Raw genomic sequence first — 23,570 nt, 5'->3', positions numbered from 1 at the left:
CTCAAGTATGCATTGAGTGGTCAAGTGTCAGCCTGGGCTTCTTATCAAAATAAAGGCAGAGAGGGAAGAAGGGTTTTAAAAAAGGCAGACCACAGTATATATATAGTATTATAGTAATACAGACTATAGTATTCCTTCAGGTCAGGTTGAAAGTCCCTCTCTATATGTAAAATGGGGACCTGCTAGCCTTACAGGAAACAGTGACACGGAAAGGGCATGAGGGGAGATTCCTTGGGGACTGTCCCCACCCCAGTGCTGTCACAGGCAAGGGCTTTCAGCTCATGAAACAGTATCAAGCTGTATATCCAGATCTATGTTCTTCTTTGAATGTAGGTTAGACTTCAATAAAAAGTAGAAGGGAAAAAAAAAACAGCTAATGTTGCCTAATGGCCTAAATTCTATGAATATGCAATAAACTTGCAGCCTAAGAATTTTGTCCTGCAATTTGCCTGCTGACTCTAGGTTGGGGAGGTGTCAGGGTAACAAAGCACCCCAGGGTGAGCATTTGACAGGAAGCATTAGCTGCCCCCCAGGAGCCTCAAATACCTGATGGCTTTTCTCCTGCTTAAAATTAAAAAACCTGCCTGTAAAGAGCCTAGGAAGGAAGAACCCGCCATGGCCCTCATTTTGCAATGTTATTAACTGTGGGAGTTGAACGCAGTGGGTAGTGGGATTCAGCCACAACTGCTAGCTCTCATGCCTGGGGACTGGGGCCAGCGGCTTCTTTATCTTTACCCCTCCCTGCCAGCCTTACCCACAAAAGCATAAAGACGCTGTTGCTTAATAAACAGTTTCCTATAGGCCATGGCACCCTGGCACAGAGAAGAGGAAAAATACTTCATTTTAATTCCACATGCACCACACACCCAGCCATATGAAGCACTTTATCTGTATGACCTGGTTGCCTCCACACCTCAGTCCAGACGGAAGTCTGCACTGCCCAGAAGCTTCAAGTTATCTAAGCCCCATTCATGAACTAGGTGGGACCCACACTAAAAATCCTTCACTTTTTTATGAGGTCACCTTTAACTGAATGCTCTAGGTTTAGCATCGAGACCTGCCTCCCTACCCTGTGTCACCAGATTGGTTTTTTTTTTAAATCTGTTCAACCTATGGCTGGTTGAATGAGCCCACCCCAGGCTACAAAGTAAGGACCTGTCTCTAAAAACAAAAGAAATCACAAAAACAACTCAATTCTAAAAATAATCTGCATCTATATGTAATAGTTATAAATCTGTTTTCTTATTGTCATTTCCTCAACAGCACATTCTAACAGCTACTTAAAATGTGTGTGGTATGAGGTATCAAACATACTCAGAAATGATTGAAAGAGTATGCGAAGGGATATATAGGTCAGAGGACATTTTATATAAACAACTTGCCAAACCAGGTGGTTGGTACCCATGCAGATCCTTAATCCAAACCTCTATGCATGCCAAGGGACAACTGTGACAGGAGTGGCCACACTGAGAGTTTGTCAGAGTCAAGGTCTATGCACACCAAGTCCAAGACCTCCTCACACAGAATATTTACAGACAAAGCCATCACTGCCCCCAAACTAGCACCCTTCCCCGACTTAGTGGTTATCAAGATCACATGAGGAAATTTTCCCCTCACTGAGGTCCTCTGGCTCTTTGTGTAAATGGGTATTGATAAGTTATTTCTCCACTGTAGGTGAAACGAACCATTTCAAGCCAGATTAGAATATATTGAATGCAAGTTTATTGGGAAGCTGCTCTCTGGTGGGCGAGTTCACTGGCCCAAGGCCTTAGGCCAGGGAAGTCACCATGGACAGAAGGAGGACGACATGAGATCATAGAGAGAGAGAAGAGGAGGAAGAAGAGGAAGAGGAAAAGGAAAAAGGAGGAGGAGGAGGGAGGATGAAGGAAGGAGAAGACAGAGAACAAGAGGCCAAAATGTCCGGATTATATAGGGAGGAGCCTCTGGGGGAAGGGCAGCCCAGCCTCTGGGCTGGAAAGTTCGAGCTTGGAGACAGGGTATGCCAGGTAGAGACTGAGGGATGCTGGGAGAACCTGGAGGCCAGGTCTGCTTTGATAAGTAAACTCTGCACCTTAGTCCCTTGTCCTGGGTTTGAAAACAAACAGGTATCTGACCTAGAATACATGGTGCCTGGGGACACTGGTGCCTGGGGACAGCTTGGAACTTATAAGTCTTACTGTCACAATGAGATCACAATTTCCTTAATGTCAGAGAGTGCAGAAGTGGGGTTTCTTCTGCTGATTTCCCACCCTTAGTATTCAGTGGCTCAGTCCAGCCTGAGGCAGGAGATGGGGTCCACTCTTTCCTGCCTTCCACTGTCCAGCCTTGCCATAGCTTCCTCTTCCACCAGGAACTATGGCCCCACACGACAAGTGGTCCAGACATCTCTGTGTCACAAGCCACCCCCAGACCTAGTAATCTAAACACAGGGCAGTGACGGCAGAAGGCATCTACTTCTGTCCCACACAAAATCTTCTACAGAGGTAAACCGGGAGGACTGAACTAACCATCTCCCTCAGTGGTCACACACAACTAACAGGCAGCAGGCAGCTCTGACAAAGCTGGGGTGCAGGCGTCTGGGTTTCTTGGCCTGTGAAGCTCTTTATGAGGACTGTATGAGCCTTGGCCAGACTCAATTGCCTATTAGAGTCCAGCCTTGGGAGTCACATAGTGTCCCTTTGCCATCTATTTCCAAGGGAAGAGGCATATTTATCTGACCATATAAGGGTCTCAAAATTCTGAGCATGCAGGATGGAATTAATATTACAGTTACATGGCTCGTTTTGTGAACCACATTTACACCTTATACCCGAGCCACAGTAAGAACTTTGGAAACCTGAGCCTTGAAAAATGTTAAAAACACAACCTTCCGATAATGACTTGGAGCTCAGGAGGTTATTTATGGACATACAAAATGGCTCAGTAGCTAAAGGTGTTTGTGGCTAAGTCTAATAATCTGATGTCAATTCCTGGGGAATCACTTGGTGAAAAGACAGAATCAACTTCCAAGTTTTCCTCTAACCTCTGAATGCATGCCATGACATGTAAACAGACTCATATACATATACACACACAAAATAAATCAAAATATAATAATAAAAAAGTAAATAAGTTATTTGCTAAGAACTTAAATCCTTTGCTGAACATGGTGACTTATGTATGTATTCCCGTCACCCAAGAGGCTAGACAAGAGAATCTCAGGTTACAGGATAGCCTGGGCTATATAGCACGTTCTGGACCAGCCTGGGCTATATAGTGAGATCCTGTCTTTAAAAATAAAGAAGAAAATTCTCTGAAAAGAATTAAAAATTAAAAAATAAAGAATGGAGAGAAGAAAGATGGGAGGAATAAAACATTCAAAAATCCTGTGAGAGAGTATTGAGGTGATATTTTCTTTAATCTTAAAGAAGAAACATACAAGAGATTAACAGTGGTTGTTTCTGAGAGGAGGTCTTGGATTGAGTGCCACTGGAACTAACAAGAGAGACTCATTCACACGGAAGAACGTAGAGTGGGTAATTGTGTTGGTTGGATAATTTAATATCAGAAGAAAAAGTGCAGGAGGGGGAGGGGAATAAAAACGAGGCAACAGTTTCCAGTTGGTATCAGAATCAAACAGCAAAGCTTTCCACAGGTCATGTGATAAAATGGATTGTGACACCCTTTTGCCTCTCCCTGTGGCCGAATCAACCCTTACCACACAACTGCACGCCTTCACAACGACATATCCTGTCCCACTAACTTTGGCCTTGGCATTATGACCACTGGGCAAAAGCAACAGTAAGCTGGTTCCAAGTCTTATCCTTATTTGGAGTTGACCATGAGTCACAAGAAGAGCCTTTCCCAGGCAGCTGTATTTCCCTCTGTCTGAATGAGAGAAGCGTAGCACTGCTCTGGGCCCAACCCACAGTCAGGCACCAAGCCTTGGCTTCCACAGCTACAGCCTAGCCCTGCTCAACTACAGACCATCCAAATAAATAAGCACTTGGGAGGCAGAGACTGGTGGAGCTCTGTGAATCTAAAGCCATCCTGATCTGCCGAGCGAATTCCAAGACAGTCAGGGGTGTTACACTGAGAAATCCTGTCTGGGGGTTGGGGGCAGGCAAACAAACAAACAAACAGTGTGAAATAAATACTTGCTATTGCATACCATGTAGATCTGAAGTGTGAGTGTGGGTGTTTTAAGGAGCGTGATCACACCAAAAAAAAAACCCCACCCGTGCAGCCTCTAAGACATCTAGCCGCTGATGACCATCTCAGCCCCATCTCGCCTTATACTGCCCTGTGGTTCACCAGATTCTAGCACCATTGACCTTTTGTAGTGTCTAAAGGTTTACAGTTTCCCCACTCCAGTCTACTTGTTGTGCAGGTCTATTTCTACTCAGGATTCATGTCCCAGGAGGATATCAACTGAGCACCTACCATCTCCCCTCTAAGCTCCCCTTATGTTTGGCTTTCTGATAAAATCCTGTCTAGCCCTTGTAGTCTCAATATTTGTTCTGGTTTGCTCTCTGTTGCTGTGATAAAACACCATGATCAAAAGCAACTTGGGGAAGAAAGGGTTTATTGCATCTTATAACTTGTGGTTCATCATCCAGGGATGTAGCTTACTGACTGCATTAAAACTCAGGCCCACCTCCCTCAGGATGGGATACTCACAGTGGACTGGGCCCTCCTACACCAATTAGCAATCAAGAATATGCCCCCAGACATACCCAAAATGACATACCCAATCTAATAGAGGCGAATCCTCAACTAAAGTTCCTCCTTTCCAGATGTGGAGAGTTGACAACTAAGCTTAGCCGTCACACCTATCTTCAATGTGTGTAATTTTATAGCTCTGGGATTCTTGTGTTTCTGTATCTTCTCTCATGGTCCAGGTATCCTCAACTTTTAACATTCATCTCAGGACCTCTTAGCTTGACAGTGATACTGTAGAAACCACGCTCCAAAATCTGACTTTGGATCTTTTCCCAGGCTAACAATTGCAGGATGCTCAGCAGGAGCCATGCACAGCTCACAGTCAGTCATGCAGTCAGAAGAGGAAGCAGGGACACTCTACAGTGTGTTAGACCAGATACATTACAAGAACCAGTCAACAGCATCACAAAACACGCTTTATGTAAGTCGATCTGGTCTTGCTGTAGGCCAGTGTCAGTGTTCTGAACAAGTCAGGGTAAGCCAGGCTAAGGGAGGGTGTTCAGTAGGTTGAGTGTGTTAAGTACATTCTTATTTTTCTGAGACAGGGTCATGAGTATACCAGGCTGGCCTAGAACTCCAAAGTGATCTGGGGTGGGGGCAGGGAGCTTGAATTTATTATCCTCCTGTCTCCACCTCTCGGGTACCAGGATTACAGGAGTGTGCTACCTCACCTAGTATAGGCAGTGCTAGACATTGGGCCCAGGGTTTTATGCAGGCAACCATACTATATCCCTAGCCCCCACTTTTAAATTTAGAATACTTTTAGGGTGCAGTGACTCTGTCCAGAATTAACCCCATCATAAGTCAAGACTCATAGCCATTGGTACTCTGAGCTTCTCGAGGGCAGGGTGCAGGCCTATCTTGTTTATCCATGTATACCCTGTGGTAAAGGGACCTGGCACTAGTGCCCTAGTGACTAGATGAAGAGGACTGTTTCTAATCATACAGAGGAGGGCTTCTTTCCCACTGGGGACAGGGCTGCAATGAATAACAGCATTTAATCTGAACCATAAGGTGTGAGTGGAATTTAACACGAGTCGGAACACAGCCAGGGGCTGCTCCAGGGACTCTGGGGAACAGAGAAGGATGAGGTGACTGGCCAGACACCAGGGTATCATACAGGGGCCAGGGAGGGACAAGGGGCTTTCTTGTCCCACTGTGCAGCTCTACATTCACCAGCTTAGAAGCCATGAGTGGGTTCAAGCAAACAGGAATCAAGCAACAAAGAAGTCAAAGACGGAGTGGCAGGATTGGTGCAGGATGAAGAGGGCATGAGGTGTGGAGAGAAAGCCATCATGGCTGGGAACAGCATAGAATAGCCCTCCTGCTAGCAGAGCCAGGTAAATAATGCTGGCCATTGTAAGGGACTGGGTTGGGAGTGCGGGTATAACTTCTGTTTTTCTGCCTTCAGCGACTAAGGGAGCAGTGTAACTGCTAAACTGCAGAGAAGACAGAAGAACAGACAGTTTGAAGGGGAAGGCAAGAAGCATAATTTTACATTTGTCAAGTTGGATATGAGCATGGGTCATCCAGAAGGCAGTTTGGAGTGAGTGCCAGGATTTGGGGAAACAGCTAGAGAGGTGCCCTGGCTTGCCTTTCTACAGAAGTAGACTTCAAGGTAAGGATTTATATATGCAAGTGGTTCATGGGGAGGCCATTCTAGAAGCAGTGTAAGGGGACCAAGCAGGTGAGACAAGAAAGAGAAGGGAGCCAATAGAGGGGGCATTTGCAAGCTAGTTCACAATGGGGACAAGAGTATTTGAGAACCCAAGAGAAACAAGCCTGGCACTGCTTATCCAGCTCAACACTGGGCTGCAGTACTAACACACTGATTCCCATTAGTCCTGCTATCTAGCCTTTTCCTAGAGACCCCTTTCCCCTGCCACTTCCACATTGTCATGTATACAGGTAGAGAGGGCTGTGGTGACTAAAGAGAATCTCCAAGCAAAGAGACGCTGGTTGCATCGGTAATGCTGGCAGTTAGGCATCAACAACTATTAGCATGGTCCATCTTCACAAGAACCACTTTAAAGATGAAGAGATGGGCTGCAAATAAAATCCAGCAGGTAGGACATGGGCTTAGCATGGAGGCGGCTCTGGGTTCCATCCCTGGCACCACAGGAACTAAAGCTAAAATAATGGCAAAGACATTGAGCCTCAAAAGCAAATGTGACAGGTCACAGAGCCCTACTTTACCCAAACAACTAGCCAATGTGACATAAGACCATGGCATATGCAAGGCACTGATGGGACTCAGAAGCTCCCAGAAGCTAGGTCGGATAATGCCACATAGCTTTAATCTCTAACACCCGCAAAGCAAAGGCAAGTGTATCTCTGTGATCGTGACAATTGCCTTATCTATATGGCCAATTTCAGGCCACCTAGGGCTACAAAATGACACTATGTGTGGTGGTTTGAATGAAAATGGCCCCCATCGGCTCATATACTTGAATGCTTGGCCCCCAGTTGGTAGAGCTGTTTAGGAAGGATTAGGAGGCATGGTCTTGTTGGAAGAGGTACTGGTGGCTGGCTTTGAGGTTGCAAAAGCCTGCACTATTACCAGTTAGCTTTCTCTGCCTCATGCTTCTGGGTCAGAATATAAGCTCTCACCTGCTGCTCCAGTGCCATGCCTGTCACGATCTCTGCCATGATAGTCATAGATACTAACCCTCTACAACTGATGTCTCTCTTTCTTTCTTTCTTTTCTTTTTCTTCTATATGTTGCCTTGGTCACAGTGTCTTATCCCAGCAATAGAAAAATAACAAAGACATCCTGTCTTGGAAAAAAAGAAGCTTCCAGCCTCAAGAGCCCACTGTCATAAGAAACGACAGTGACAGTGATGGTGGCCATACGAATATCTTGTCATAAAAGACAAAGTTAGAAAGGAGACAAAAACTCTACTATTATTGAGTGTCAAGAGCAAGTGATTGGAACTTGGAAGTTTTGAAAGAAATAAAGTCTTTAAATAGCACTTATGACAACCGAGTGGGTCAATCGATTTAACAGCACCTGCTCCTGAGGGTGAGAAGAATGCTACCCCAGGGAGGTAGCACTGGAGGACTTACCTAGGGGGTGGCCTGTTGAGTGTCAGCCTGAGCAGTCGATGTCATACCTGAGATGACAAGAGCAATATCCAAAGGTCACATGTTACAGAGCACAGGGCTCTCTTGGCCATATCAAGGGCAAGCTCGAAGAAATTAATTTATTGATGCCATGTGAAGGCAACAAGTCAGTTTTGAAGAACTGTAGCAAATGGCTGGGAAACTGTGGATCAAAAAAGTTTTGGAAAGCTCTCAGATACAGCTAAACCAATTATTAATCAAAAATTATTAAACAAGAGTTGGAAACCAGGTCTGTGCTGGCCAATGAAAGGAAACAGGGTTGTGAAGCCCGTAGAAAAGGAAGACGCTTGGTTGTCCTTGGGTATGTGTGAGTTATTGGTTCTTTTCTTATCATTTGGTGATTTTCACTGAGGCTATGCAGTGATAAGACCACATGCACATGAACAGAACATCATGACAGTGGGACTGCGTGGCAGAGCACAGCTGTTCATATTGTGGTAAGAACCAGGAAACAGAGTGAGATCAGAAGTGGTCAGAGAAATTATGTCCCTTTGACTTACTTCCTCCAACTAGGACCCACCTGCCCAGAATTTCCATAACCTCTCAAAATAGTACAACCATCTGGACGAATCCCAAGCCTAAGCCTATAAGAAACATTTCAGAGCCAAGTTGTAATGGCCCATTGTCCAGAATTACCCAGGGAGAGTTTTCATAATGTAGGTGATCCAATCTTATTTTTATATTCATTGTTGTTATAAAATACACTGACACAAGGCAACTTAGTAGAGAAAGGGTTTATTTTAGCTCACAGGTCCAGGTTATAGAATTCATCATAACAGGGATAAGAAGGCAGCAGGAATTTCAACTAGCTAGTCACAACAAGCCTACAGTCAAGAGCAAAGAAACTTATAAATATATGCTTGTGCTCATACTGCTTTTCCCACTTTTATTTAGTACAGAACACCAAGCCCAGGGAATGATGCTGCCCACAGTGGGCTAGTTCTTCCCATATCAATTAATTCAATCATGACAAATCCCCACGGACAGGGCCACAGGCCAACCTGATCTAGGCAGTTCTTCACTAAGGCTCCTTTTGGAGGTGATTCTGCATGGTGTCAAGTTGACAATGAAAATTAATCATCATAAGGGCTGAAAAATATTGCTCATCAGTTAAGTGTATTTCCAGCTTTTCCAGAGGACCTGAGTTCAGCTCCCAATATCCATGTTCATAGCCACCTGTGACCCCAGCTGTAGAGGATCCAATTCACAATTCTGGCCTCTGCAAGCAAGCACCCTCACACACATGACATACATTTACTCAAATACACACACACACACACACACACACACACACACACACAAATCCTTAAAATAACTGAACAGCATGTTCACATTCACTGCTACTAGCTTCAGCCAATCCTTCAGCACATCAGTCTGTGTCTCCTGTCCACTTTGGCATATGACATCTGTTGTCCTACAGTCTTGTCAAAACTGCCATTTCAGAGCATGGTAGCATATGCCTCTAATTCCCGCACTTGGGAGGTGTAGGCAACAGAATCTGGAGTTCAAGGTCATCCTCTGCTACTTTTGAGTTTAAAGCCAGCCTAGACTACGTGAGACCTGTTGCAAAAAAAAAAAAAAAAAAAAAAAAAAAAAGGAAGGAAGACAGAGAGAAAGAAAGAAAATGAAAAAAGAGAAATAAACAAAATAAAAACAAAATTAAAAACAGAAAGAAAAGAAAGCAGAAACCCCACTGTTCCTGCTAGTTCATGCTTCCAACTGTTATAGGAGCCCAGGTCTCCTCCTCCTGTTGGCTTCCTCAGCAGACTTTAGGAAGTTCTTTGTTCCTGCCCCATATTCTTTCCAATACCTGTATGGATGGCTTCATTTGTCCTTTCCACCCCCATATTCATCTCCCCCTCTACTGCCAACACCCAGCACATAGTCAGACTCTTTGCTGCCGAATGGTTGTCAAATACTCTTAAATGAGAGAAGCATTTTCAGGCACTTCCTCAAAGCCAGGTTGCTCACAGAAGAGGCTGTGGCTTTGCCTTATATGGAAATAGTAAAAGAAAAAGACAAAATACCTACTCAGAGACGGTAGGGAAAGAGGCAATGAACTGGGTGTGGGAGGGGGTATCTTACTCCTCTCGGCCATAAGAAGCAGCCACAATGAGCTGAGCTCAGTCTATACTATCACAGGATTTTCCCAGTCACTGAGTGTCCCATGGGGACCACGACTGTCAAAGCTACTGTGGCTTTCATGGCTGTCATGGCAAGCCAGAGCTGCCATCAAAAGGGCTGCCTAAGAAGATCCCCAGCAGTCTGCCTTTGTCCTGGGCCCCTGGGTGATTTATGGCCACCTCCACACACACACACTCACTCATCCTGTTCACTGACTCAAGCTGAGCTGTGGCCCATAAACTAGGCAACAGCTATTGGCAAATTCATTAATTAGGATTCTGTTTGTACTTTTATTGTGAAGGAAAATCATTTGTCAGCTTAAAGTCAGACCCAGTGCCTGATGAGAGCTGTTATTCTAAGAAGGAATCGACTGCAGGCTCTGCAGAACATCCCCTTTCCCCTCCCCATTTCCACTACCCCACCCCACTCCCACTCCACCCCTACCCTGACTCCAGTCCCTCTGCTCAAAGCCTTTGCATCAGATCTAGTGAATTGCTTTCTGAATTGGCCTCCACCACCATAGTCAACCTGAATTGCCTTCTGTTCAAAAATATGTATCAAGGGAGCTGGCCCTTCCCAGCTCCATAGAGTGACACCACAGGAGACAGAGCTAGGCATGGCAGTCCTGTCCCAGTGACATGACTATGACCAATGAGGAGAGGGAAGAAGTCAGTCAGGGCTCTTTGCAAAGGACCAGAGGACTGAGCATTCTGTCAACAAGCCTTTGAACTTGTTTTGGAACAGGACTCCAGGAGCTAAGGAAGCTCTGTCAGGAACAAGAGAAAAGACCAAGGGCCAGCATAAATAGGCTGAGGATGGCAGAACAGGAAAGAGGGAACTGGGGAATCAAAGGCAGCCGTGAGTGCTGAATTCATTACCCAGGAGTGGTCCTAGGCTTGACTTCTTGGCTGCAGGGGAAAAGAATGTTGTGGTCTATACCACCTGCAGTGAACTTTTAGTTGTAAAAAGTAGGCATCAAATAGCTGGGCAAGCACCCCACCTCCACCACAGCCAGCCGAACCCCACACTGCCTTCGGATACCTACTCCACTAACAGTTGTGTTCTATCCGGTTGGCACCAGGGATGAGGCTGGGATGGCCAATTTCGGACCCTAACAAAGCTCCAGTTGCCCATGTGTGAGCCCCTTTGCCATCAAGCATCCTGTTAACACACTTACACACACACACACACACACACACACACTTACTCATGCTTAACCACACATGCACCCATCCATCCATTCATCCATGTGCTCACACACTTGCATGCTCCTTCACATACACATTCATTCACATGCTCACATACGCTCTCACACATACACACTCAAGCATACATACACAGTCTCGTGCACACGCACGTAGCCACATTCGTGGACACATGCACACTCTCTCGCTCACACATACTCACACGTGTATGAAATGCACATATGGAATCACACATAATTGCTCTGTGCATGGATGTCTCTGATACAGGTTGAGCTGTGTCCTCTCACATTTGTATGTTAGCCTCTTCACTCCTAGTACCCCACACTATGACTTCAGCTGGAACTAAGGTCATTGCAGTTTCGATTAATTAAGATAAGGTTTATAGTACAGGATGGGTCTCTAATCAGATGTCACTGGGATCCTTATAAAAAGGGCACAATTAGAGGCAGACACGTACTTGGGGATTGGAATCACTTGGCCATAAGTGAAGGAACTACTAGCAGATAGGAGAGAAGACTGGAGTCAATCTCCCTCCATCATTTTTCATAAGGGACAGGGAACACCCTGGGTTTGACAGGGTTATAATACCTTGTCTTTATGCTTTCAACCTCTAGTAATATGAGAAAATGCGTCTGTATCATTTAAGCATCCCCCTGGTTACAGTATCCCTAACAAACAAATCGTGTTGCTTCCGTATATAACAAGGCAATGGTACCACATGTGGACCCACTTCACCTACCGAGGACAAAAACTGTATGCTTGGCAGAGATAGTGCATCTTCTCTAAGTCGTGAAGTTCTTCAAATGTCTTCAGACACAGAATGGGGCTGGGCAGGTCAGTTGGGCAGCTGCCCAGAGCACCAGGCTATTAGAGGATCCAAAATATCACTGGAATAAATAGAAACATCCAGGCCAGTTGACGCAAGTTTCCACAAGCTTCTACCAAAGTAAACAGCAGCCTTTTATGGCAATTTAGAAACCCTCTTGCCAGGGACAGACCCTCTCTTTGGGGATTTTTGCACTCCACCCATACAGCTACCTGCCGTCAGCACCCATTCTAAAGCCAAATAAAGAATGATATCGCTATCTGACACAAACGAGTATTTGCTTTATTATGTAATTTGTAACTCCTTCAATATGTTCCCCCTACATTTGTCTAACTTGAGAAAATCCTGGGGTTGGGGATTTAGCTCAGTGGTAGAGCGCTTGCCTAGGAAGCGCAAGGCCCTGGGTTCGGTCCCCAGCTCCGAAAAAAAAAAAAAAAAAAAGAAAAAGAAAAGGAGAAAATCCTAAGCAAGCTAATGCTAGGAACTACAGAGAATGTAAGATATTTGAGCATTTTAGAGCATTAGTTTTTCTCTACCCAGGGGCAGTAAATCAGTGAGTGAATCTGTCGTGTGAATAAGAGTTTTTAATTAATGTTTGACAGAATCTGTTGCTTGACTCACAGTCTCCTTTCTGCCCCTTCCCCCCCCCCATGCTAAGAGCATCTGAAATTTCATTTGGCATAAGGTCACTGAGCATAAAGACTCCATCTCCCAGTCTCCCACAGCTAGGAATGCTGGTGCAGAGAAGCTCAAGCCAGTGAGATAGGAGCTGAAGTATCATGTGACAGCTCTGAAAGTCTTCCTTCCAAAATAGTTCCGCGTCTTCCTTTCCACTGCTCACAACACGGACATGGTGGTCTCCAGTTCACCTACGATGTCAGAGTCACGAGATGCAAGGAGTCTGCACCCCACAAACTTAACAAAACAGAATTTCCATACCAGCCATAGACCACCCACCATAGATGGTGGCCTGAAGGAGGTCACCTCTACCTTGATTTGGGTCTATATGACACTTGCACCAAATGCTGTTATGCTAGGAATCTGAGTTTTCCCTGTATGAAGATGAACCAAATTATTGTCCCCTGTGAAGTGCTGTTGTCTTGGCTTGGCCTTGGTCCAAGCAAGTCTGGATCTATTCTGCTCTGGTATCCACAAAGGCATCACTGAATGACAGGTGGTATGACAGTAACCATATGAACAGGGGACCAGGCATCATGAAGACTAAGTCCCCACGTCCTGCAGGAAAGAAAAGGAAGCTGAGAGGGACTGTTGATGGGTTTGAAAGGTGGTTGCAAATTTTTTGACATGTATTCTCTCAAGAGATGGATGCGGTGCCCTCCAATAAGTGGTTTCCTTCAAATAGAATATGGTAGGAATGACGACACTTCCAAAGCTAGGTTAGGAGAGGTGTCTGTATTTTGGTATCATCATTCCTGACATCTAGCAGCCATAATGTGGAGAAACCAATTGGCATTCTGATCAACAGCTTTAAGTAATGTATTACCCAACAGCCAGCAGCAACCAGCAGATATGTCAGTGAACAGACTTTCAAATAACCCAGTCCCCACCCCCACCCCAAGCTGACAGAGAGCAGACCAGGTGAGAGTCATTCCCGATACAGCTTGCCTAAAGAGCAAATCCAGTGTGCAAGCAGCGTTAGCACTGTCTTCCTTTCAGGTCCCTAAAGTTTGGAGTAATTTACTATGAAGCAGCAGGTGGTCGGAGCAGCTGCCTGCTCTGCCACATAGAACACAGATAGGCTGTCAGACACCACACAGGTCTCTGGAAAGTTCCAACCTCAATTTGTGGGTTCTTAGAGAAGGCAGGAGGCCTGAGATGATGGAGTTCAGCAGCTAAACAGGGTATTGCATAATGGTGTCAAGAGCCCAGAGAGGACTAGAGATAGAGCTCAGAGCTTATGTGTGTGCTGTTCTTCTAGAGGACCTGAGTTCAATTCTCAGCACCCACATTAGGTGACCCAATGCTGCTTATAATTCCAGCTCAGGAGTATCTGATGCCTTTGAGCACCCATACTCCTGTGCATGTACACACACACACACACACACACACACACACACACACACACACACACACAGAGAGAGAGAGAGAGAGAGAGATTGTTTAAGAGAAAGAATGCCCAAAGTAGGAAAGATAGAAGGAACCAGCTGCTACATTGACCTTGTCCAGAAGCTGTTATTAGATCCCACAAGCACATAGGTCCACTTGTATGACAATGGCCCTCAGACTCTGATAATTCCAGACCAAGTGGCCATAGTGACAATGCTCACTCCCCATCTTACACATAGAGTCACCTGATGAGGTCTACCTAAGAGAGCCTTACTTCATGCCATAAAACCTGATGGCGTTACCAAGGTGAGCCTTTGCATTTCCAGGAGGGTTCTCAAAATCAAGTGTGAGGCCAGGTGTGAGGCACGGTGGTACATGCCTTTAGGTTCCAGTGCTCTGGCAGCAGTGGCAGGCAGAGCTTTGTGAGTTTCAGGCCAGCCTGCCCCAACACACACACACACACACACACACACACACACACACACACACACACTGGTTCTGTAAATGAGAACACTTGCTGAAAAGTATGAGGCTCTGAGTTCAAATGTCAACACCCACATTTTTAGCAAATGGGTATAACTGAATATGTGCCTGTAGTCCCCAGCACTGTGGTGAGTGGAGGCAGGAGAATGGCTAGGTCTTTCTGGTCACCATCCTAGCTTCAGGTTCAGTGAGAACCTGTCCCAAAGGAATAAGGCAGAAAGCAATAGAACACCTGACATCCTCCTCTAGTCTCCACACAAGTTCCCACAGACACAAACCCCTGTACATATGCATACACGCAAAATAAATAAGAAACTTAAATACAAACATAAGGTGATATGGGGAGTGCTCAGGCCATGGCTACCTCATTAGCAGTAGCAGTGGGAAAAAATTGTCATCTAGAGCACATTGGCAACACACTTAAAAGGAAAGTCCTATCCTTACCCTGCCTTGAAGCCCTGGGGTCAGGCACATGCTCCTGCTCAGGCCCCCCCTCCCCAAGTGCACAGGCAAACAAGCCTTTAAAGAGCTATACAGAGGGGATGGGACAGCTGGAGACATTGGGCAGGCAAACATCCTCCGTACCCTGGCTTTCTCGTCTATCTCAGCACATCCAGCCACTTCTGTTCGCATATCCTTGCTGTCCTGGTAGCTACCTGCTGCTATGAAGCTGCCAACATCTGCAAAAATATATATTATTCAGAAGTAGTGACATTGGAAAGAGAGAAAGGAGGGACAGAAGAAGGAAGGGAGGAAAAAGGAAGATGTTAAGATGATTTATATTTCAGGGCTGAAAAACATTGTCACCTCCCACTATCCTGTCTCACCATGCCTTCTGGTCACTTCACACACACACACACACACACACACATACACACACACACACACACACACACACACTTACTTGAGAGGGCCATACAGAGTGCTTTAGTTGCTCTGCAGCCATCTGCCCTATTTGAGCAAGAGCCCAGCAGAGCTAGCTGCAGCCAGCAGACATTCTGGCAAGACTCCAAGACTTCTGAGTTAGGACCTCAGCCTGCCACGGGTTACTTAGCAAGCCTTTATCTCTACCAGCCTTCATTTCACAGCTGTAGGCTATGCTGGGTACACAGGCTCTACACCAAGGGAGGTAGTGAGGTGCAGGATTTCTTCTTCTGGGCAAAAATAAACAGTGAGCTAACAAATTGGCAAACAGCACATGGTAGCAAGAGACATGATGAAGAACCAAAACAGACTGCTGGAGCTGGCCCCACCACCAGGAAGCTTGCTCAAGTGACCTGGAGGCTGGGATTTGTAGGACATTAAAAAGTCTGAAATGTCATTGTGGAGTGAAAGACCATTCCAGGCAGAAGGTAGAGCTGATACAAGGGGTCTGAGGCAGGTCAATGAGGTGAGGTTTCAACTGGACTCAGAAAGAAGAGGTAACCTTGTCAAACCTCTCTCTCTTAACGTGTTCTCCCCCTTGATTATGTATTAATACAAAGGAAACCCCAGCAGGGCTAAGACCCACCTTAGCCAAGTAGGCAGTTATATTACCAAGGCCAGAACAAGTAGGCATGCATGTGCCCCTGCTTCTATGCACAGAGGACATACATCCTTGGAGTGGTGCTTTTGCCCAACATACAGAAACACTGAAGAAAGCCAAACAATGGGGCAATCTGCAAAACAACAGCTGGTACACCAAAGTCTTCCTGTCACGAAAAGAAGATCCATGGTGTCAGCTTAAAGAAGGGACCATGACTGCATACAACATGTGATTCCGGACTGGATTGTGAGCCAGAGAAGCATTCTTAATTCTTTTTTCTTCTAAAAGACCCTCCTGGGGCATTTGAGATTTGAAGAAGATGTGTGGATCAGCTAATAGTGTTTGATCGGTGTCAATTTCCTGATGAACTGCACTGTGGTTTTTGGTTATTTGTGTAACGTTAGGAATGGAAGCCAGGGCCTGGTCTCCACTGCTGAGCCATAGCTCCATTCCCTATACTGCCTTTTCTCTGAGACAAGGTCTCAATGAAGGGCTAGCTCCTTCCTTCCAACTCCCCAGTGCTGTGACTAGGGTGAACCCTACCATAACTAATGTTACGGATGTAGTGCTGTGGATCCAACCAGAATTTTATGCACTCTCCCAACTAAGCCACTTCCTCCATCCCAATTTTTATATCACTATATTACTAGTTTTGTGCATGTGTGTACGGTGCAAGAAGGGGAGACTTTTACTGGGGCACATGTATGGAGATCAGAGGACAATTCTGTGGAGCTGGTTCTCTTCCTTCCACCTTTATATGGGTTCCCAGGATAAAACTCAGGTAAGTGCCTTCATCTGTACCATCCCACCAGCTCAACTGCTTTTTATTGGGGCACAGTGGGGCACACCTTAATCCCAGCACAGGTAGGCAGATCTCTATGAATTGGTGGCCAGTCCGGTCTACAGAGTGAGTTCCAGGACAGCCGGGGCTATGCAGAGAAACCCTGTCTTGAAAAACAATCGAACAAAACAAGGCGGGGCGGGGGGGGGTGTCGTCCGATGATTTTAGGTTGTACACACTGAAACATTTAGAAGCAAAGGTGCACCTTATCAGCTGACTTAATGTCAAAGGTCTCAGGGAAATCCTGCCATAGAAGGAGGGCGGAAGGGACATAGAGGCAGAATGCATGCCAATTGCAAAATCAAAACTTCCTAAAATATAATAAAAATAGTTTTAAACTTCATAAAAACTGTTAAGTCTTCTCTGGCCCTTGTGCAGGCCATAAATATTGGGTGAAGGGGCAGCTTGAGAAACAGATATGCCTGCAAGGGGTTGACAAAAGCCCTGTCTTTCAGATGATAGAGAAATTAGGACTCAAAGAGTCTTCCTGTCTCAGAGCTGGGGCCCGAGCTCAGTCGATAGAGTGCTTGCCTATCATACACGAAGCTCTAGGCTCCATCCCAGCCTCGCAGAAAACCTAGTGGTGGAACTCACCTGTAATCCTAGCACTCAGGAAGGCGGAGGCAGGAGGGTCAGAAGTGCAACCTTAGCTACACAGGGAATTGGAGCCTAGCCTGGAATACATAAGATTCTGTTTGGGGCTCCCGAACGTGGGGCGGGGAGAGGGGGCGGGAGGAGGGGGATATCTTTCTGTCTTAAGGAATCCGCTGGGTCCCCCAGACTGAGAACAAGAAACCCATCCAATGCTAATCAAATGGCTCCTTTACAGCTTGTCAAAAAGCAATCAAAGGACGGCTCCCTAGGAGGCTAACTCAGCGGGGTGCCAGGCTAACGCCCTGCTGCCTCCCAGCTTACATTTCCTAGTGTCCGCCACCACCCATCACCCCTAGGCCAGCCTCAGTCTCTGAGGAAATAAGGCACTCCAGGCCCCAGCAGACCCTTGCCAAGACCCTTTTGACCCTAGCAGGAGCAGCCGGGCTCGGGTGGGAAAGAATAAAGGAGCTGGCTTTCTCCAGGGGACGCCCCTTCTCAGCCTGGTGCAGGGTACGCGTGGCACAGCCTGCAAGGCTGTCTAAACAAGCAGGGGCTGAGCCGCACACCAGGCGCCACACTCATTAAACAGGAGGCCAGCCGCAGGGCTAATCTGACAGGCCGCCTCCAGACACCCGAGGGTTGTAGGGGGAGCGATGTCGGAGGGGGTATGCACCGCAGGTGGACAGGGCGCATGTCTCAGAGAGGCCGGGTGGTCCGAGGGTCCCTGAACAATGTGTAGCCTCCCTCTCCGGTCCTCCTCACACATCCTCACACAGAAATCAACAGCACTGTGGGGAAGGACGTGGGGACATTTACACATCTCATTTACACACCACCTTGGGGAAGGGGACTCTGAAACGTCATTCCTGGCTCAGTGGTTCCCCATTGGACGCCTGCAGCCTGCTTTGCTGGATTAGAAGCAGCGAAAAAGGAGGCCAGAATGCAAACGCGCTGATAGATGGCTACCAGCAGGTCCCTAGGAGGACCGAGGCCTTGATTCTTTCCAACTCTTTCCTGGAGCCGCCGCCGAGACGCAGTGAATAAGGCGCGCCAGAATTGAGAACGGCGAGGGCCCAAGGTCTGGGAAGGGATGTCAGCCTGTGTGTCAGGCCCAGCCTGGCGCCTGGCCAGCTGAGAGGCTGGGAGGCTGGGGAGGCAGGAGGTTTGCAGGCTCATAAAAAGAAATGGCTTGTTCTTTTGCCAGATGAGAGAGCGCCAGGTTGGGCGGAGAGAGAAGAAAGGCGCTGCTAGCGCTGGGACATTTTCTGCCTAAGAGCGTGTTCTCCTTGCAGGTAGGGAAGCAGGCAGAGATCTCCGTGTGCCCCACTTGCATGTGACTCAGCTGCAAGTGAAATAACTGAGGCCTGAGAGATGGAATACCTTGGCCTGAAGCGCCATCCCCCCTCTCCCAGGCCTGCAATCCCACTTTCTCTAAGGTAACGAAACTTCTGGGACACTCGAGGATATACAAAACTTAGCCCCACTTGCCAAGTCAGCCTGGTCCCTCAACTTGGGTGTTCACTTATTTTGCCCAGGCTAGGCAAGTCTTAGCTGTTTCCTGACTTTCAATTGTCTTCTGGACTTGAAATGACCCAAACTCGAGAAGTGTTTTTAACTTTTTCCTTTTACTGACCTTGTGTGTATAGGTGTACCGTGCATGTGGAGGACAACTTTCTGCAATCAATTCTCCTCTTCCGCCTTGGCCTTGAACTCAGGTCGTTAGACTTGGGAGCAGGTGCGTTTACCAGCTGAGCCTTTTCCTTGCCCTCAAACAGCATTCCTTAAACCAGCTTCAGCCAGATATAGGGCTAGCCGTGTGTGTGTGTGTGTGTGTGTGTGTGTGTGTGTGTGTGTGTGTGTGTGTGTGTGTGTGTGTCGGGGGGTATTTAATTTCAATCTATCACAGGCAGATACAATAAAAATGATTTGCTAGGAATAGGAAATGAAAAAGAAACAATGTATGAAACACAAGCCCAGATCTTTATTATTAAATTTAGCAGCCATCTGAATCCTCTGTCAACATGCTATGAAAGTTTCCAAACACTTGTTCCTAATATCTGGACTTAGCTCACTGAGGACAGGTGCCAGGCAGACTGTGGACTGGCACTAACGCCCAGAGTACACTCTGAGTAGCAGTGGCGAAAAGCCAAGGTCAAAGCATGTAGCTTCTGGATGTAGCTCTATGGGAGGCCTAGCATGCCCTGGCTCTGAGTTCTATGCCAGCACAGGAAAAAAATAGGGTTCTCCTCGGAGTGGTAGGCCTCATGTTGTGCTGAGCCCCAATCACATAATTGTTTTGTTGCTACTTCACAACTGTAGTTTTGCTTTTGTTATGGATCATAATGTAAATATCTGATATGCAGAACATCTGATATGTGTGACCCCTGTAGGGATCTCCACCCACAGGTTGGGAACCACTGGTTTAATCTGTCCTTTAGGCAAATGTCCACACTTTCTCAAATGTCTACCCGACTGACCTTCCCTTCTGTAAAAACAGTATTGGAATGTGTCAGGGTGACTAACAGAACCTGTGACAGTGTTTCCTAGGGGAACTTGTTAAAGGGCATCCCTGTGTGATAGGCAGGAAGATAGGGAGGGAGGTCAAGGTTAGCCGGAAGATAGGGCAGGAGGTCAAGGTCAGCCTTGGCTACATACAGAGTTGGAGACCAGTCTTAAATACACACCGGCACTCTGTCTCAAATACAATGCAGATGCTGTCTCTGCTTGTGGGATGGATGGGACAGGTACAGTATATCAAGGGAGCCACATGCCTATGTGTAGGTTGCTGCTCAAGTTATCGCACTCGGAACAAGAGCTTATGGGTTTTATACAGGAAAGGAATTAGGATCCCATCCTCCATCACCAACAGGACTCCTGGAAGTTCCCAGCCCTCTGAAGTAGAGTGAGTGTCTTGGTTATCCCTAGAAGAGTGACTGGTAATGAGTAGTGTTCTCTGACTAGAGTGGAAAGATGTGCCTTGGTACCTTTGAAGCAGCTGTGATGTCCTAACTAAACACCGATCTGCATCCACCAGCTGACAGCATGACTACCCTTCACAGTCTCTGGTGGAGGAACAACCAGGGAACCGCCTGGCACCACTGCTAACCCCAACAACCAAGGGCAGTTCCCTTCAGTACACCATGTCACTCAGTGAGTTTTCTTTCCATGGTGAAGCCCAGCAGATGATTTGGGAATACCTCTTCCAAACTGTGACCCTCACTCCCCAGAGCTCTCAATAAAAATCTCAGCAGCTAATACACTGCCACCGAAGACATGACACAGCTCACTTCTGGTACCCACTTCCCTCCCAGGTCTCAGAGTAGGAGATTAAAACCACCTCCCTGAGCTCCTGCTTCCTTAACTTACAGTTCAGGCAAGGGAGTGAGTCCGGCCCTCTTCCCAATCCTTCTGTTTCTCTGGACCCACTGAGTAGGAGCTTTAAAAATGGACAAAGCTACAGACAACTAATGGTTACAACTCTATTCCCCCCCCCAATAGATCCCAATGGAGGCCAATTGGACACAGTGAAGCAATCAATGATTTCTTGGGTGAGCACTGACCAGTATCTCCTCCCTGGTACTTGGAACTCCATTGGAAATCCACAGGAAAATAATGCCCAGGGGCGAGTGAAACGGACACACTATTAAAAAAACCAAACAAACACACACAAACACTTGCTGAGCAAGCATGATGTGACAGAACTCAGGGTGGAAGGGTAGAACTGACTTCCACCAAAGTTGTCCTCTGATCTCCATCTGTGCACAGTGATATACATCATATACACAAACACACACAGAGACACGAAATGATAATAAATAAATACAAATTGTTAATAAAATAATGGTGAGACCCCTAGCCCCTAGGGCAATGTTTCTCAACTGGAAGTCACAATCCCTTTGGGGGGGGGTCCCATATCAGATATCCTGCATCTCAATATTTATGTTATAATTCATAACAGTAGCAAAATTACAGTTATGAAGTAGCATTGAAAATAATGTTATGGTTGGGACTCACTGCACATGGGGAACTGTGTTAAAGGGTTGCATTACAAAGGTTGAGAACCACTGCTCTAAGGTCTATTGAAAGGTCTGTCCCCTTGGCTACTTAGAAACAGAGCATGATTCCGAGGGAGGCCAAGGACTGAGGTTTCCCATAATTCCATTAGTCTGATGATTAGTGAACACCTACCAGGTACCAGGTACCAGGAGGGAACCAAACGGACAGGAAAGCTGCACGGTCAGGGTCCCTCATTGAAGTGCACTCAAGTTTAAGGTGGTGACATTGCCACCACCCTATAGCAGCTGCTCTGTCTACCCAGGTCTTCAAGGTAAAGCATAAGCCATCCTTGCGCTCTCAGCTCCTTGGTGGTCTTCCTCAGCTACTGAAGAACCTCCTGGCAAGGGCTACGCCCTCAGCAGCACCCCCTCCTCCCACTGATCATGAGTGTTGCCCAGGAAACTCAAACATTTGGAGCTTTACCAGGTTTGGGCTCCCAGTTACCACATAGCCTGGTGCTGTAAGAGACATACCAAATTAAAGAGCTTAGAGCTGTTGACTATGACCTTGGCTGACTGACAGTTAAGTTAACCCTAGCCTGGGTATTCCATGGCAAGATAGGGAGAAGCCTAAATATTCAGGCTGCCTATAGGAAGGCTACATCTCTGTCTGGATTTTGGTCCTTGCCCTTAGGGGTCTTCCCAAATTCTGGTACACAAATGGTTCTTCATGTACCGTAAAATATAATCAAGTTTAATTTGCTGTCTATGTGGGCTACAAACTCAGGGTACAACCAAACTCCTTCACTGATTTCAATGCTCCCTGTTCACCATGCCTTCTTCAAGGCACCCCAGGGTGGCTCAGGAGGAAGCCCTCAGAGCTGATTTAGGCTCCGGAGGGAACAGAGACCCCTTTTATGAATATTTTCTCTCCCAAGTTGGCTGGAGACAGGCAACAGCCAGTTGAGGCTTAGAGAGGAGAGAGTTAACCATGCATTCCAAGAAGCACCTGAGGATTGCCTCTGTGAGGAAACCCAGGCAGCTGGACTGGCCTCTGGCAGGCAGCAACCATCACACCTTCCCCTTCCTGGGTTCCTGGGTTCCGGCCAGAGCATCCACTGTGGCTGAGACTGTGGTCCCAGGCAGACCCCAGCAATCAGCCCTCAGCCCTCCAATCAGCAGCCTCGTGTTTGTTTGCACAGCTGTTCCTCCAGCCAGGCTGTTCCAGTGAGCAAAGGAATCTGTTTGAGAAAAAGAATGTGGCAGAAAGGCAGGAGGCGCCTGGAGCAGCCAAGGCAGCCTTTGCTGCTTCAAGAGTTCCTTATATGCCCACCCCCCTCCAGCCACACTCTGGGTCCAAGATGCTGATGTCACAAGCTCAGAGGCACCCTCCTCACCTTCACCCATACTCATCAGGAGCTCTCCTCTGTGTAACCAGGAATTTGGACAGTGTCCGAAGAACAAGTGCCAGGCATACAGAACAGAAGCCCCCCTTTCCCCCAGCACCAGTCTGAGGTACTTTACTTTTTCTCATACACAAAACTGGACACAGACACACACACACACACACACACACACACACACACACACACACACACACACGCCTATTGGTGGGGTGGGGTGGGGTGGAGGTCCCCTGAAAAAGAAGTCAATCACTGTGTATGCTAAGACAGAGCTCACAGGGCGGAGTGGGGGTGTAGAAAGCAGGAGCACAAGTCATTGGCCTTACCTTTGGCTCAGCCTCATGACTAGGAACAGGATAAGAGGCTGAGCTAGACTAGACCCAGGTAGGATGAAGTCCATCAAGCAAACAGGAGTTCCAGCCACAGTCCCCAGGCCTGTCAACCATGTCCTAGAGCACTGTGAATACCCCAGGGTGGAGATGGACCAGGTTATCCTCATTCGTGTGGTTTGTGCCACAGGGAACACATAGGATCCCAAGAGAAGGGCCCCCATCTCTCCAGGTACTGCTTTTCTCACTTAGCTCAGGCCACCATTAAACTTACCTAGCAGAGTATGAGTCTGAGCTGCTGGTCCTCCTGACTCTATCTCCTGAGAGCTGGGGTTACAGGCATCTGCCACTATA

Source organism: Rattus norvegicus, chromosome X (genome assembly GCF_021556685.1).
Source record: "Rattus norvegicus strain SHRSP/BbbUtx chromosome X, alternate assembly SHRSP_T2T, whole genome shotgun sequence".
NCBI classification, from domain to species: domain Eukaryota; kingdom Metazoa; phylum Chordata; class Mammalia; order Rodentia; family Muridae; genus Rattus; species Rattus norvegicus.
The sequence above is the reverse complement of the archived record's forward strand: the minus strand, read 5'-3'. Positions refer to the sequence as shown.